Genomic DNA, 15437 nt, shown 5'->3' with positions numbered 1-15437 from the left:
TCCCGGAATGATGGGGATATTCTTATATATGCATCTTGTTAATGTCGGTTACCAGGTGTTCACCATATGAATGATTTTTATCTCTATGTATGGGATGTGTATTGAAATATGAAATCTTGTGGTCTATTATTATGATTTGATATATATAGGTTAAACCTATAACTCACCAACATTTTTGTTGACGTTTTAAGCATGTTTATTCTCAGGTGATTATTAAGAGCTTCCGCTGTCGCATACTTAAATAAGGACGAGATTTGGAGTCCATGCTTGTATGATATTGTGTAAAAACTGCATTCAAGAAACTTATTTTGTTGTAACATATTTGTATTGTAAACCATTATGTAATGGTCGTGTGTAAACAGGATATTTTAGATTATCATTATTTGATAATCTACGTAAAGCTTTTTAAACCTTTATTGATGAAATAAAGGTTATGGTTTGTTTTAAAATGAATGCAGTCTTTGAAAAACGTCTCATATAGAGGTCAAAACCTCGCAACGAAATCAATTAATATGGAACGTTTTTAATCAATAAGAACGGGACATTTCAGTTGGTATCAGAGCGTTGGTCTTAGAGAACCAGAAAATTTGCATTAGTGTGTCTTATCGAGTTTGTTAGGATGCATTAGTGAGTCTGGACTTCGACCGTGTTTTCTTTAAAAATGATTGCTTAACATTTTTGTTGGAAACTATATATTTTTAACATATGAATATTATGTGATATATTAATCTCTTAACGTGTTTGATATTATGTGATAGATGTCTACCTCTAGAACAAGTCCCATTGACTCACCTAATAATAATGAAGAGTCAAATGTAAATTGGAATGATTTGTGGACTGATTCACAAGTTCCCGAAGAGGAACCGGAAGAAGAGTCGGAACCGGAAGAAGAATCGGAACCGGAAGAAGAATCGGAACCGGATGAAGAAATAGAACCGGTGGGGGAAATAATAAAACGGTTAAGTAAAAGAAAATCCTCAACCAACCGACCAAAGTTAATTATGGTCAATGGTGTTTCCGCCAAGGAAGCAAAATATTGGGAGGATTACCAATTCTCCGATGAATCGGATTCCGACGAGAATTCCGATGATGTTATAGAAATTACCCCAACTGAATTTAAAAAGGCAAAAGAAAATAATAAGGGAAAGGGCATGAAAATAGAGAAATCTAATTCCAACCCCGATGAACTTTATATGTATCGTCAACCCCCGAAGTCCTTAAGTTGTAACAATGACCCGGGAACCTCTAAACCACCAGGTTTTTCTAAACCAATGTGGACAACGACGGCTCGTATTAGGGGAACATCATATATCCCTAGAAACTTGGCAAAACGAACCAAAACCGAAGAAGAAGAAACGAGCGAGTCGGAATAAGATAGTTGTATTCGTGTGGTGTAATATATGTAATATAGTGTTCTTATGCTTTATGATATATGTAAAAATTGCTTGTATTAATAAGTATTTTTTTATGAATCTAACTCTTGTCTATTTTACAGTTTAAAAACACAAAATGGATAGACAACCCAATATTTTAAGAGAACTACCCGGAGACATGATTGATGAAATCTTGTCTAGAGTCGGCCAGAATTCTTCGGCACAACTATTTAAGGCGAGATCAGTTTGTAAGACATTCGAAGAACGTTCCAAGAATGTCTTGGTTTATAAGAGACTTTCGTTTGAAAGATGGGGGATATCACATTGGGAAACCCATAAGTTACGATGTGTTTACTTTGACGCATATATTGCGGGGAACCCAAATGCTATTTTACGCAACGGGTTAAGAAATTATTTTGACTCAATATATCCGAATATTGGACTTCGTGATTTAGAAAAAGCGGCTAACATGCAACATAAAGAAGCATGTTATGCTTACGGATTAGTAATGTTCGCTTCTCACCAAAGTGAGAACAAGAACATCGGGCTACAACTATTAAACAAAACGTTTCCACAAGTGACGGAGTCGGTAATTGGGGTAAGAAATGAGGTTTTTAGATTATTACGGGACTGTTGGACATTACGTAACCCTCGTCCCTTTGATGACGTTACAACACGCTGTCTTATCAACGGCCATAACGGTTATGTTGCACAAGACCAAGGATGGGAAGTAGTCCTAGTAAAACCAGAATGCATGACTTGTTTCTGGACGTATGAATTACGTGTCTTTATTGCCTTTGCCGAACGACTTGTGTACTAGCTAGAATTGTCTTCACAACTATCTTGTATCAAAGTTATTGTGTGCTATATTTCATGCTTTATGTAAAATAAGCGGTATTGTAAGTTTGTAAAATATTGTATAAAAGTTTGAACGCGAAATATTATTACAATCAGTTTTTCATATAGAATTGTAGTAGTTGAATTGTATATTAGCTACTAAGTATGAACTTAACGGGTAGGTACTACCCGAATTTAAACTTATAAAACGCTAATATGAAGAAAAAGCTTTTATAAATGAGTTCATATTATGCTACAAAATACTATTAACTACTCTTAATATTCTGTATGATTAACTTGTTCCATTTAACTATTTTGAAGGAAATGGCACCGACTACTCGACACACCGTGAATATGAATGAAGAGGAATTCCGTACTTTTCTAGCTTCAAACATAGCCGCAGTACAGGCTGCGCTACATACCAACAATAACCTTGGATCTAGCAGTACAGGAAATCGTGTAGGATGCACCTACAAAGAATTCACTGCCTGCAAACCTTTGGAATTTGATGGAACCGAAGGACCGATCGGATTGAAACGGTGGACCGAGAAGGTTGAATCGGTGTTTGCCATAAGTAAGTGTACTGAAGAGGACAAAGTGAAGTACGCTACGCATACCTTCACAGGTTCTGCGTTAACATGGTGGAATACCTATCTAGAGCAAGTGGGACAAGATGATGCGTACGCACTACCGTGGTCAGCATTCAAGCACTTGATGAACGAGAAGTACCGTCCCAGAACCGAGGTCAATAAGCTCAAGACAGAACTTAGAGGGTTACGAACCCAAGGATTTGATATTACCACGTACGAAAGACGATTCACAGAATTGTGCCTATTGTGTCCGGGAGCATTCGAAGATGAGGAAGAGAAGATCGACGCGTTTGTGAAAGGATTACCGGAAAGAATCCAAGAAGATATAAGTTCACACGAGCCCACCTCCATACAACAGGCATGTAGAATGGCTCACAAACTAGTGAACCAGATTGAAGAAAGAATTAAAGAACAGACTGCTGAAGAGGCCAATGTGAAGCAAGTCAAAAGAAAGTGGGAGGAAAACGGTGATAAGAATCACCAATACAACAACAACAGCAATTACAACAATAATCGCAACAATTATCCCAACAATCGCAACATCAATCGCAACTACAACAAACGGCCCAACAACAACAACAACAACAGCAACTACAACAATCATCCCAACAACAATAATAACCGCAACAAAAACAACAATCAGAAGCAGCTATGCCAAAGGTGTGAAAAGAATCACTCGGGGTTCTGCACCAAATTTTGCAACAAGTGTAAAAGAAATGGTCATAGCGCGGCGAAGTGTGAGGTCTACGGACCAGGGGTTAATAGAACGAAAGGAACAAATGGTGTCGGAATGAGTAATGGCGGAGCAAGTAGTGTCGGAGCAAGTTATGCCAACGTAGTTTGTTATAAATGTGGAAAACCAGGCCACATTATTAGAAATTGCCCGAACCAGGAGAACACGAATGGACAAGGCCGTGGAAGAGTTTTCAATATTAATGCGGTAGAGTCACAGGAAGACCCGGAGCTTGTTACGGGTACGTTTCTTATTGACAATAAATCTGCTTACGTTTTATTTGATTCGGGTGCGGATAGAAGCTATATGAGTAGAGATTTTTGTGCTAAATTAAGTTGTCCATTGACGCCTTTGGATAGTAAATTTTTACTCGAATTAGCAAATGGTAAATTAATTTCGGCAGATAATATATGTCGGAATCGAGAAATTAAACTGGTTAGCGAAACATTTAAGATTGATTTGATACCAGTAGAGTTAGGGAGTTTTGATGTGATAATCGGTATGGACTGGTTGAAAGAAGTGAAAGCGGAGATCGTTTGTTACAAAAATGCAATTCGCATTATACGAGAAAAAGGAAAACCCTTAATGGTGTACGGAGAAAAGGGCAACACGAAGCTACATCTTATTAGTAATTTGAAGGCACAAAAACTAATAAGAAAGGGTTGCTATGCTGTTCTAGCACACGTCGAGAAAGTACAAACTGAAGAAAAGAGCATCAATGATGTTCCCGTCGCAAAAGAATTTCCTGATGTATTTCCGAAAGAATTACCGGGATTACCCCCACATCGATCCGTTGAATTTCAAATAGATCTTGTACCAGGAGCTGCACCAATAGCTCGTGCTCCTTACAGACTCGCACCCAGAGAGATGAAAGAACTGCAAAGTCAATTACAAGAACTTTTAGAGCGTGGTTTCATTCGACCAAGCACATCACCGTGGGGAGCTCCTGTTTTGTTTGTCAAGAAGAAAGATGGTACATTCAGGTTGTGTATCGACTACCGAGAGTTGAACAAACTTACCATCAAGAACCGCTACCCACTACCGAGAATCGACGACTTATTTGATCAACTACAAGGCTCGTCTGTTTATTCAAAGATTGACTTACGTTCCGGGTATCATCAAATGCGGGTGAAAGAAGATGATATTCCAAAGACTGCTTTTAGAACACGTTACGGTCATTACGAGTTTATGGTCATGCCGTTTGGTTTAACTAATGCACCAGCTGTGTTCATGGACCTTATGAACCGAGTGTGTGGACCATACCTTGACAAGTTTGTCATTGTTTTCATTGATGACATACTTATTTACTCAAAGAATGACCAAGAACACGGTGAACATTTGAGAAAGGTGTTAGAAGTATTGAGGAAGGAAGAATTGTACGCTAAGTTTTCAAAGTGTGCATTTTGGTTGGAAGAAGTTCAATTCCTCGGTCACATAGTGAACAAAGAAGGTATTAAGGTGGATCCGGCAAAGATAGAAACTGTTGAAAAGTGGGAAACCCCGAAAACTCCGAAACACATACGCCAGTTTTTAGGACTAGCTGGTTACTACAGAAGGTTCATCCAAGACTTTTCCAGAATAGCAAAACCCTTGACTGCATTAACGCATAAAGGGAAGAAATTTGAATGGAATGATGAACAAGAGAAAGCGTTTCAGTTATTGAAGAAAAAGCTAACTACGGCACCTATATTGTCATTGCCTGAAGGGAATGATGATTTTGTGATTTATTATGATGCATCAAAGCAAGGTCTCGGTTGTGTATTAATGCAACGAACGAAGGTGATTGCTTATGCGTCTAGACAATTGAAGATTCACGAACAAAATTATACGACGCATGATTTGGAATTAGGCGCGGTTGTTTTTGCATTAAAGACTTAGAGGCACTACTTATATGGGGTCAAAAGTATTATATATACCGACCACAAAAGTCTTCAACACATATTTAATCAGAAACAACTGAATATGAGGCAGCGTAGGTGGATTGAATTATTGAATGATTACGACTTTGAGATTCGTTACCACCCGGGGAAGGCAAATGTGGTAGCCGATGCCTTGAGCAGGAAGGACAGAGAACCCATTCGAGTAAAATCTATGAATATAATGATTCATAATAACCTTACTACTCAAATAAAGGAGGCGCAACAAGGAGTTTTAAAAGAGGGAAATTTAAAGGATGAAATACCCAAAGGATCGGAGAAGCATCTTAATATTCGGGAAGACGGAACCCGATATAGGGCTGAAAGGATTTGGGTACCAAAATTTGGAGATATGAGAGAAATGGTACTTAGAGAAGCTCATAAAACCAGATACTCAATACATCCTGGAACGGGGAAGATGTACAAGGATCTCAAGAAACATTTTTGGTGGCCGGGTATGAAAGCCGATGTTGCTAAATACGTAGGAGAATGTTTGACGTGTTCTAAGGTCAAAGCTGAGCATCAGAAACCATCAGGTCTACTTCAACAACCCGAAATCCCGGAATGGAAATGGGAAAACATTACCATGGATTTCATCACTAAATTGCCAAGGACTGCAAGTGGTTTTGATACTATTTGGGTAATAGTTGATCGTCTCACCAAATCAGCACACTTTCTACCAATAAGAGAAGATGACAAGATGGAGAAGTTAGCACGACTGTATTTGAAGGAAGTCGTCTCCAGACATGGAATACCAATCTCTATTATCTCTGATAGGGATGGCAGATTTATTTCAAGATTCTGGCAGACATTACAGCAAGCATTAGGAACTCGTCTAGACATGAGTACTGCCTATCATCCACAAACTGATGGGCAGAGCGAAAGGACGATACAAACGCTTGAAGACATGCTACGAGCATGTGTTATTGATTTCGGAAACAGTTGGGATCGACATCTACCGTTAGCAGAATTTTCCTACAACAACAGCTACCATTCAAGCATTGAGATGGCACCGTTTGAAGCACTTTATGGTAGAAAGTGCAGGTCTCCGATTTGTTGGAGTGAAGTGGGGGATAGACAGATTACGGGTCCGGAGATTATACAAGAAACTACCGAGAAGATCATCCAAATTCAACAACGGTTGAAAACCGCCCAAAGTCGACAAAAGAGCTACGCTGACATTAAAAGAAAAGATATAGAATTTGAAATTGGAGAGAGGGTCATGCTTAAAGTTGCACCTTGGAAAGGCGTTGTTCGATTTGGTAAACGAGGGAAATTAAATCCAAGGTATATTGGACCATTCAAGATTATTGATCGTGTCGGACCAGTAGCTTACCGACTAGAGTTACCTCAACAACTCGCGGCTGTACATAACACTTTCCACGTCTCGAATTTAAAGAAATGTTTTGCTAAAGAAGATCTCACTATTCCGTTAGATGAAATCCAAATCAACGAAAAACTTCAATTCATCGAAGAACCCGTCGAAATAATGGATCGTGAGGTTAAAAGACTTAAGCAAAACAAGATACCAATTGTTAAGGTTCGATGGAATGCTCATAGAGGACCCGAGTTCACCTGGGAGTGTGAAGATCAGATGAAGAAGAAATACCCGCATCTATTTCCAGAAGATTCATCAACACCTTCAACAGCTTAAAATTTCGGGACGAAATTTATTTAACGGGTAGGTACTGTAGTGACCCGAACTTTTCCATGTTTATATATATTAATTGAGATTGATATTTACATGATTAAATGTTTTCAACATGTTAAGCAATCAAACTTGTTAAGACTTGATTAATTGAAATAGGTTTCATATAGACAATTGACCACCCAAGTTGACCGGTGATTCACGAACGTTAAAACTTGTAAAAAACTATATGATGACATATATATGGTTATATATATAGTTAACATTATATTATGATAAGTAAACATATCATTAAGTATATTAACAATGAACTACATATGTAAAAACAAGACTACTAATTTAATGATTTTGAAGCGAGACATATATGTAACGATTATCGTTGTAACGACATTTAATGTATATATATCATATTAAGAGATATTCGTACATCATAATATCATGATAATATAATAATTTAAAATCTCTTTTGATATTATAAACATTGGGTTAACAACATTTAACAAGATCGTTAACCTAAAGGTTTCAAAACAACATTTACATGTAACGACTAACGATGACTTAACGACTCAGTTAAAATGTATATACATGTAGTGTTTTAATATGTATTTATACACTTTTGAAAGACTTCAATACACTTATCAAAATACTTCTACTTAACAAAAATGCTTACAATTACATCCTCGTTCAGTTTCATCAACAATTCTACTCGTATGCACCCGTATTCATACTCGTACAATACACAGCTTTTAGATGTATGTACTATTGGTATATACACTCCAATGATCAGCTCTTAGCAGCCCATGTGAGTCACCTAACACATGTGGGAACCATCATTTGGCAACTAGCATGAAATATCTCATAAAATTACAAAAATATGAGTAATCATTCATGACTTATTTACATGAAAACAAAATTACATATCCTTTATATCTAATCCATACACCAACGACCAAAAACACCTACAAACACTTTCATTCTTCAATTTTCTTCATCTAATTGATCTCTCTCAAGTTCTATCTTCAAGTTCTAAGTGTTCTTCATAAATTCCAAAAGTTCTAGTTTCATAAAATCAAGAATACTTTCAAGTTTGCTAGCTCACTTCCAATCTTGTAAGGTGATCATCCAACCTCAAGAAATCTTTGTTTATTACAGTAGGTTATCATTCTAATACAAGGTAATAATCATATTCAAACTTTGGTTCAATTTCTATAACTATAACAATCTTATTTCAAGTGATGATCTTACTTGAACTTGTTTTCGTGTCATGATTCTGCTTCAAGAACTTCGAGCCATCCAAGGATCCATTGAAGCTAGATCCACTTTTCTCTTTTCCAGTAGGTTTATCCAAGGAACTTAAGGTAGTAATGATGTTCATAACATCATTCGATTCATACATATAAAGCTATCTTATTCGAAGGTTTAAACTTGTAATCACTAGAACATAGTTTAGTTAATTCTAAACTTGTTCGCAAATAAAAGTTAATCCTTCTAACTTGACTTTTAAAATCAACTAAACACATGTTCTATATCTATATGATATGCTAACTTAATGATTTAAAACCTGGAAACACGAAAAACACCGTAAAACCGGATTTACGCCGTCGTAGTAACACCGCGGGCTGTTTTGGGTTAGTTAATTAAAAACTATGATAAACTTTGATTTAAAAGTTGTTATTCTGAGAAAATGATTTTTATTATGAACATGAAACTATATCCAAAAATTATGGTTAAACTCAAAGTGGAAGTATGTTTTCTGAAATGGTCATCTAGACGTCGTTCTTTCGACTGAAATGACTACCTTTACAAAAACGACTTGTAACTTATTTTTCCAACTATAAACCTATACTTTTCTGTTTAGATTCATAAAATAGAGTTCAATATGAAACCATAGCAATTTGATTCACTCAAAACGGATTTAAAATGAAGAAGTTATGTGTAAAACAAGATTGGATAATTTTTCTCATTTTAGCTACGTGAAAATTGGTAACAAATCTATTCCAACCATAACTTAATCAACTTGTATTGTATATTATGTAATCTTGAGATACCATAGACACGTATACAATGTTTCGACCTATCATGTCGACACATCTATATCTATTTCGGAACAACCATAGACACTCTATATGTGAATGTTGGAGTTAGCTATACAGGGTTGAGGTTGATTCCAAAATATATATAGTTTGAGTTGTGATCAATACTGAGATACGTATACACTGGGTCGTGGATTGATTCAAGATAATATTTATCGATTTATTTCTGTACATCCAACTGTGGACAACTAGTTGTAGGTTACTAACGAGGACAGCTGACTTAATAAACTTAAAACATCAAAATATATTAAAAGTGTTGAAAATATATTTTGAACATACTTTGATATATATGTATATATTGTTATAGGTTCGTGAATCAACCAGTGGCCAAGTCTTACTTCCCGACGAAGTAAAAATCTGTGAAAGTGAGTTATAGTCCCACTTTTAAAATCTAATATTTTTGGGATGAGAATACATGCAGGTTTTATAAATGATTTACAAAATAGACACAAGTACGTGAAACTACATTCTATGGTTGAATTATCGAAATCGAATATGCCCCTTTTTATTAAGTCTGGTAATCTATGAATTAGGGAACAGACACCCTAATTGACGCGAATCCTAAAGATAGATCTATTGGGCCTAACAAACCCCATCCAAAGTACTGGATGCTTTAGTACTTCGAAATTTATATCATATCCGAAGGGTGTCCCGGAATGATGGGGATATTCTTATATATGCATCTTGTTAATGTCGGTTACCAGGTGTTCACCATATGAATGATTTTTATCTCTATGTATGGGATGTGTATTGAAATATGAAATCTTGTGGTCTATTATTATGATTTGATATATATAGGTTAAACCTATAACTCACCAACATTTTTGTTGACGTTTTAAGCATGTTTATTCTCAGGTGATTATTAAGAGCTTCCGCTGTCGCATACTTAAATAAGGACGAGATTTGGAGTCCATGCTTGTATGATATTGTGTAAAAACTGCATTCAAGAAACTTATTTTGTTGTAACATATTTGTATTGTAAACCATTATGTAATGGTCGTGTGTAAACAGGATATTTTAGATTATCATTATTTGATAATCTACGTAAAGCTTTTTAAACCTTTATTGATGAAATAAAGGTTATGGTTTGTTTTAAAATGAATGCAGTCTTTGAAAAACGTCTCATATAGAGGTCAAAACCTCACAACGAAATCAATTAATATGGAACGTTTTTAATCAATAAGAACGGGACATTTCAGTAATCAGCCATGACACCACTTGGACCTTCAATTTACTCAAAACCGTGTTTTAGTCGTAACTGGTGAACCGTGGCTCGGATTTAGGTGACCCGAACATGAAGGTTCGTCCCACCATCAGTCCTAACACACTAACACACCCTAAAGACATCAAGGATGGTCACAAAGTCGGACCAAACCTGTTTCATGTCAATCCACTTTTCAATTTTAACAAAATAGTAATTTGATCATAACTAGGGCTCCGGGAATCGAAACGACATGAATCCGGAGTCTAAAATTAATGTCATGATGAGAGGAACTCATTTACATACTTTATTTTAATATTTATCTCAGTCACAAACCCAGAATACACGAAATAGCTGCTGTCCAGAATTTAACAAACCGAAAACATGTGATTATGAGTACATCTATGCATACAAACACCATTACAATAATCCACAAACATCATACTACTAAATAATCATCAAAATACAGTAAATAAAAGAAAAATTGAAAATTCTAGGGTTAGGGTTTATACCCTAATCGAGAAACGATTTATGTAATCGCGTAGAGAAGAACGAGAGGAACGCGTTGGTACTAATCACTCCTTGATCCAAGCTTTAATTTTAGATGATGATGGTGATATAGGTGATGGTTGGCGACGGCACAAGCAAAGGGGAAGAGAGAAAAAGAGAGCAAAATTGTATTTTTAGGTTTAGGCTTCAAGTTTAGTGAAATAAAACAAAAATAAGAAAAATGGAAAAGCAAGGGAGATCCCCCCTCCCTATTTCGGCTGATGGGTGGGTTGTGGGGTGGGCCCCATGGCCCAAATTTGTTAAATGATTAAATCCTCATGGCCCGAAAGCCCGAACGAGTCCCGAAACGCGAAAACACGCTTACGCGATTAAAAATCCGAAAAGATAACAAACGCGCGACGAAAAATAAATATAAATACACTATATAATAATATGATCTTAAAATATCATATTTAAAATATTTAGGATTTAAAAATCCCGAAAACGCGTCCGTTGGTTTTAAAATCGAAAAGATTCGCCGGATGGAAATCCGCGAGACGTAGAAACGTATAAATTAAAATATGAATACAAATATTCACATATCACATAATAATTATATATATATATATATATATATATATATATATATATATATATATATATATATATATATATATTATTAAAAAAATAATAATATAGGTCATAGAAATGATGTGGCACACTAACAGTTAACGGTCGTTAAATAATTAACGGAAAAGATAACGGAAAAAGTAGGGTCGTGACACAAGCCATTTTGCATCAAGTGTCAAGGAAGTGGGCATGTGGCCCATAGTTGTGAAAGTACCGCCCCCGTCACTCAAAAGGGGCCCAATGTACCGAAAACGGGTGTTTGTTATAAATGAGGCCAACCGGGTCATTTTAGAAATGCATGCCCAAAGAATAAAGCTAAAACCAACGCACGCGGTTGAACTTTCAACATCAACGCCAAGGATGCCCGAGATGACAAGGAACTAGTCACGGGTACGTTCTCCTCAACAACTCTTAAGTTTCATGTTTATTCGATTCGGGTACCGTTAGACATTTTATAACCAAGGCTTTAACTCGTACTCTTTGCACTCCACCACTTCCCCTAGACACTACTTATGCCATTCAAGTGACCGATGGAAAACTGTTACGTTAAACTTTGTGGGTGAAGAATTTGAATTTTGACTTGATACCTATAGAACTAGGGAGCTCGAAACCTATTCGTTAGGAAGAAAATGTTTCCCCACAAATATGTATCGATTATCGTGAACTAAATAAATTCCGATTATGAACCAATATCCTTTTCCCCGTATCAATAACCTCATGATCAATTACATGGATTCCGTGTGTATTCCAAAATCGACCTCCATTCCGGTTATCATCAATTGAGGGTTAAGGGAGAAGATGTCTCCAAACTGCTTTCCGAACTCGTTGCGATAGTTATGAATATCTTTTAGTGACCGTTCAGTTTATCTAAGGCTCCGTCCGTATTCATAGACCTCCTGAACCGCGTATGCAAACTCATCTAGACAAATCCATTATCGTATTTATAAATGATGTCTAAATCTATTCAACAGTAAAGAAGAAAAACGAACAACATCTCTGTCTTACGCTCGAACTCTGTAGAAAAGAGCAACTCTATGCCAAATTCTCTAAGTGTGAATTTTGGCTAAACGAAGTCCAATTCTTAAACCATGTTGTTAGTGGTCCAGGTATTAAAGTAGACCCTGCAAACGTCGAAGCCCCACGTAATCGGGAGACACTCACGACTCCGACTTATATTCGTAAAATCTTGGATCTCGCCGACTATTACCGAAGATCTGTTCCCAACTTTCCCCGTATTACTCGACCTTTAACCTCGTTGACTCACTAAGGGAAAATTTAAACCTCTCTGTGTCCGAACCTTGAACGTGATTATTCACACCCACCTTACTAGCCAAATTTGTGTAGCACAAAATGGAACTCAAATATGGAAATATTTCTACGTGAACGCCCGAAAGGAATACTCTCTCGACTCGAAATCAAGGATGCCGAAATCAGTTATTTTGCATGAAGAATTTGAAAACTTAATTATGGATCCGATCAATCTTCTCATCACCACGTACCACATTACATAACTCTGTTATTCACTGTTACCATCTGATATTACTGGAACCTAAGATAACACACAATCCAAGGATACCTCTTTCTTCTTTGACTTATCGTCCTTATGTTTCTGATATACTGCCAACTACTACTCAACACCGAACTATACAACTACGTGTACTATCCCGTTCCCACCAAGTCTCAACATTTGGCCACAAGATGCGCGATGTGACTACATCAAGATGAAAACTCATACTATTCTAAATTCTCATTTCGCTCCTATATTTTTCGCTCGTACTTCCGTTTATGGAAAACCTTTTATCTAAATTCTCAATGGAGAGAGAGACTCTTCACGTATTACTAGTATTCGCCACGAGGGTGAATAGCCCTGATGAACGTTTTAAGTAGACGATAAGAAACTTGTTCCAACAAACGTTTTTGAGCCCTAACTAACTTGTTCAAACATATCTTAAAGAATTCTATTCCAACCCGGTGTACGTTTATCAATTATCTCGGATCGAAATACTCGTTTCACTTCTAGTTTTACAAGAAGCCTTGGAAACACGTTTAAACGTGAGTACCGCGTATCATCCACAAACCGACAAACCAAGCCAACGTATGACTCAAACCCTGGAAGACATATTACGAACTTGCATTAATTGCCGTTAGCCGTTTCCTTTTATAATGATAGTTATCATTCGAGTTTTAACGCCACACCTCTTCGAAACTTTGTATAGCCGCAAATGTCGTTCTTCTATTCGTTGGGCCGAAGTAGGTGGCAAGCAAATCACCGGATCTGAACTCATTCAAGAAATAACCATTAAGATCGTTCAAGTCCGAGATGGGCTCAAGATGACCCGTAGTTGCCAAAAGAGCTTTGCCAATGTTAGACGTAAGCCTCTCGAATCTCAAGTGGGTAACCACGATATGCTAAAAGTCGCACCTTGGAAATGTGTAATCCGTTTTGGGAAAACGAAGGAAGTTAAATCAGCAATATCGATCATTTTTGAAACCTTGGGGCGTATTGGACCATCTACTTACCGTTAGATCTTTCGACTCAATTAAGTTTCTGTCTATCCTACATTCCATATAACAAACTTAGAGACGTGACCTGCGGAACAGGAACTTGTTATTCTTCTAGATGAGCTTACTATTGATGAAAAACTCCACTTCATTAGAGAACTGGTTGAAATCATGGATCTTAAAACCAAACCTTAAGAAAACGTAAATCCCGACTGTCAAAGTTCGTGGGAATGCCCAAGGACATATCTTCACTTATTCGTAGAACTGACAACACAAGGTCTCGAGGAAGAGACATCGACTACTACTTCCAACTAAATTTCGGGACAAAATTTCTTTTAAGGTGTGGGTAATGTAACATCCCGCATTTTTTTGTTAAATTACTTTAACGCCCGTCTTTTTTTTATATAATGCATTCGTATCTAGATTCGTATTTTCCATTATTTAGCATTTCTAATATTCGTGTTATTTAATTTATAACATCTCTCGCTACTCTAGCGTATTTAAAATATTTCGTTCTGACAATTCCCGCACCCGACTACAAACTTGAGGGACTAATCGTGACTAGTGGCCAAAGTGGTGACTAGGTCAACTAGTCAACCACTTCACCACCACTCATTCATTTCTATCTTTCTCTTCTCTCTTCCTCCTACTTCCATATTTGCTCTCAACTCACCAAATCACTCAATCATCATCTAATTCGGATCTAGGAAGCTCACAACAAATCCGACTACATATTCGTGATCCTCTCTTCATCCTCTACGTTTTGATACTAACTTCATCTCGTTTGGGTAACTTTCTAAAAACGCTAAATTTCTTGTTCTTGATCTTTTAAACTTAAAAGTGTGTTAATTAGTGTCTATGGCTCAAGTCTAACATGAATAGGTGTTTGGTTTGCTCGATTTGTTGTTTTGAGTAACTAGCTTGAATATGAAAAATGTGTGTGTTTAATCTTGAGTTTTGGTTGATCATATGTTGTTATATGTTAAGTACATGTATTAAATGTGTTACTAGCATCACTAACTTCAATTTGGTATGTAAGTTGACTTGGAAAAGCCTCATTAACATGATTAAGGATTTTATGATAGTTAGTTAGGGTTTGGTGGCCTTAAATGTGATCTTTGATGTATTAAAAGCTTTGCAATGTTGTTTGTAAGTGTTTAGTAGTATTGTATGCTTAATTACCTTCGAAACGGCATATCGTATGTGTAAATTGGATTCCCGAATCACCATTTGCGTTTTTGAGCTTGAAACGTTAAATAATGATCATTCGGCGAGATTTCGGTTATTGTAAATGATTTTTTTTGTTTAATGAAATGTGTTTAGTTGTATTCCTCATTAAATTACCTTTCCAACGATATAAGATACGCGTTTTGAATGTTTACGGTTCTTGATTTATGTTTGAAAGAAGTTTGGTTCGTGCATATA

Source organism: Rutidosis leptorrhynchoides, chromosome 6, assembly GCF_046630445.1.
Source record: "Rutidosis leptorrhynchoides isolate AG116_Rl617_1_P2 chromosome 6, CSIRO_AGI_Rlap_v1, whole genome shotgun sequence".
Lineage (NCBI taxonomy): Eukaryota > Viridiplantae > Streptophyta > Magnoliopsida > Asterales > Asteraceae > Rutidosis > Rutidosis leptorrhynchoides.
The sequence above is the reverse complement of the archived record's forward strand: the minus strand, read 5'-3'. Positions refer to the sequence as shown.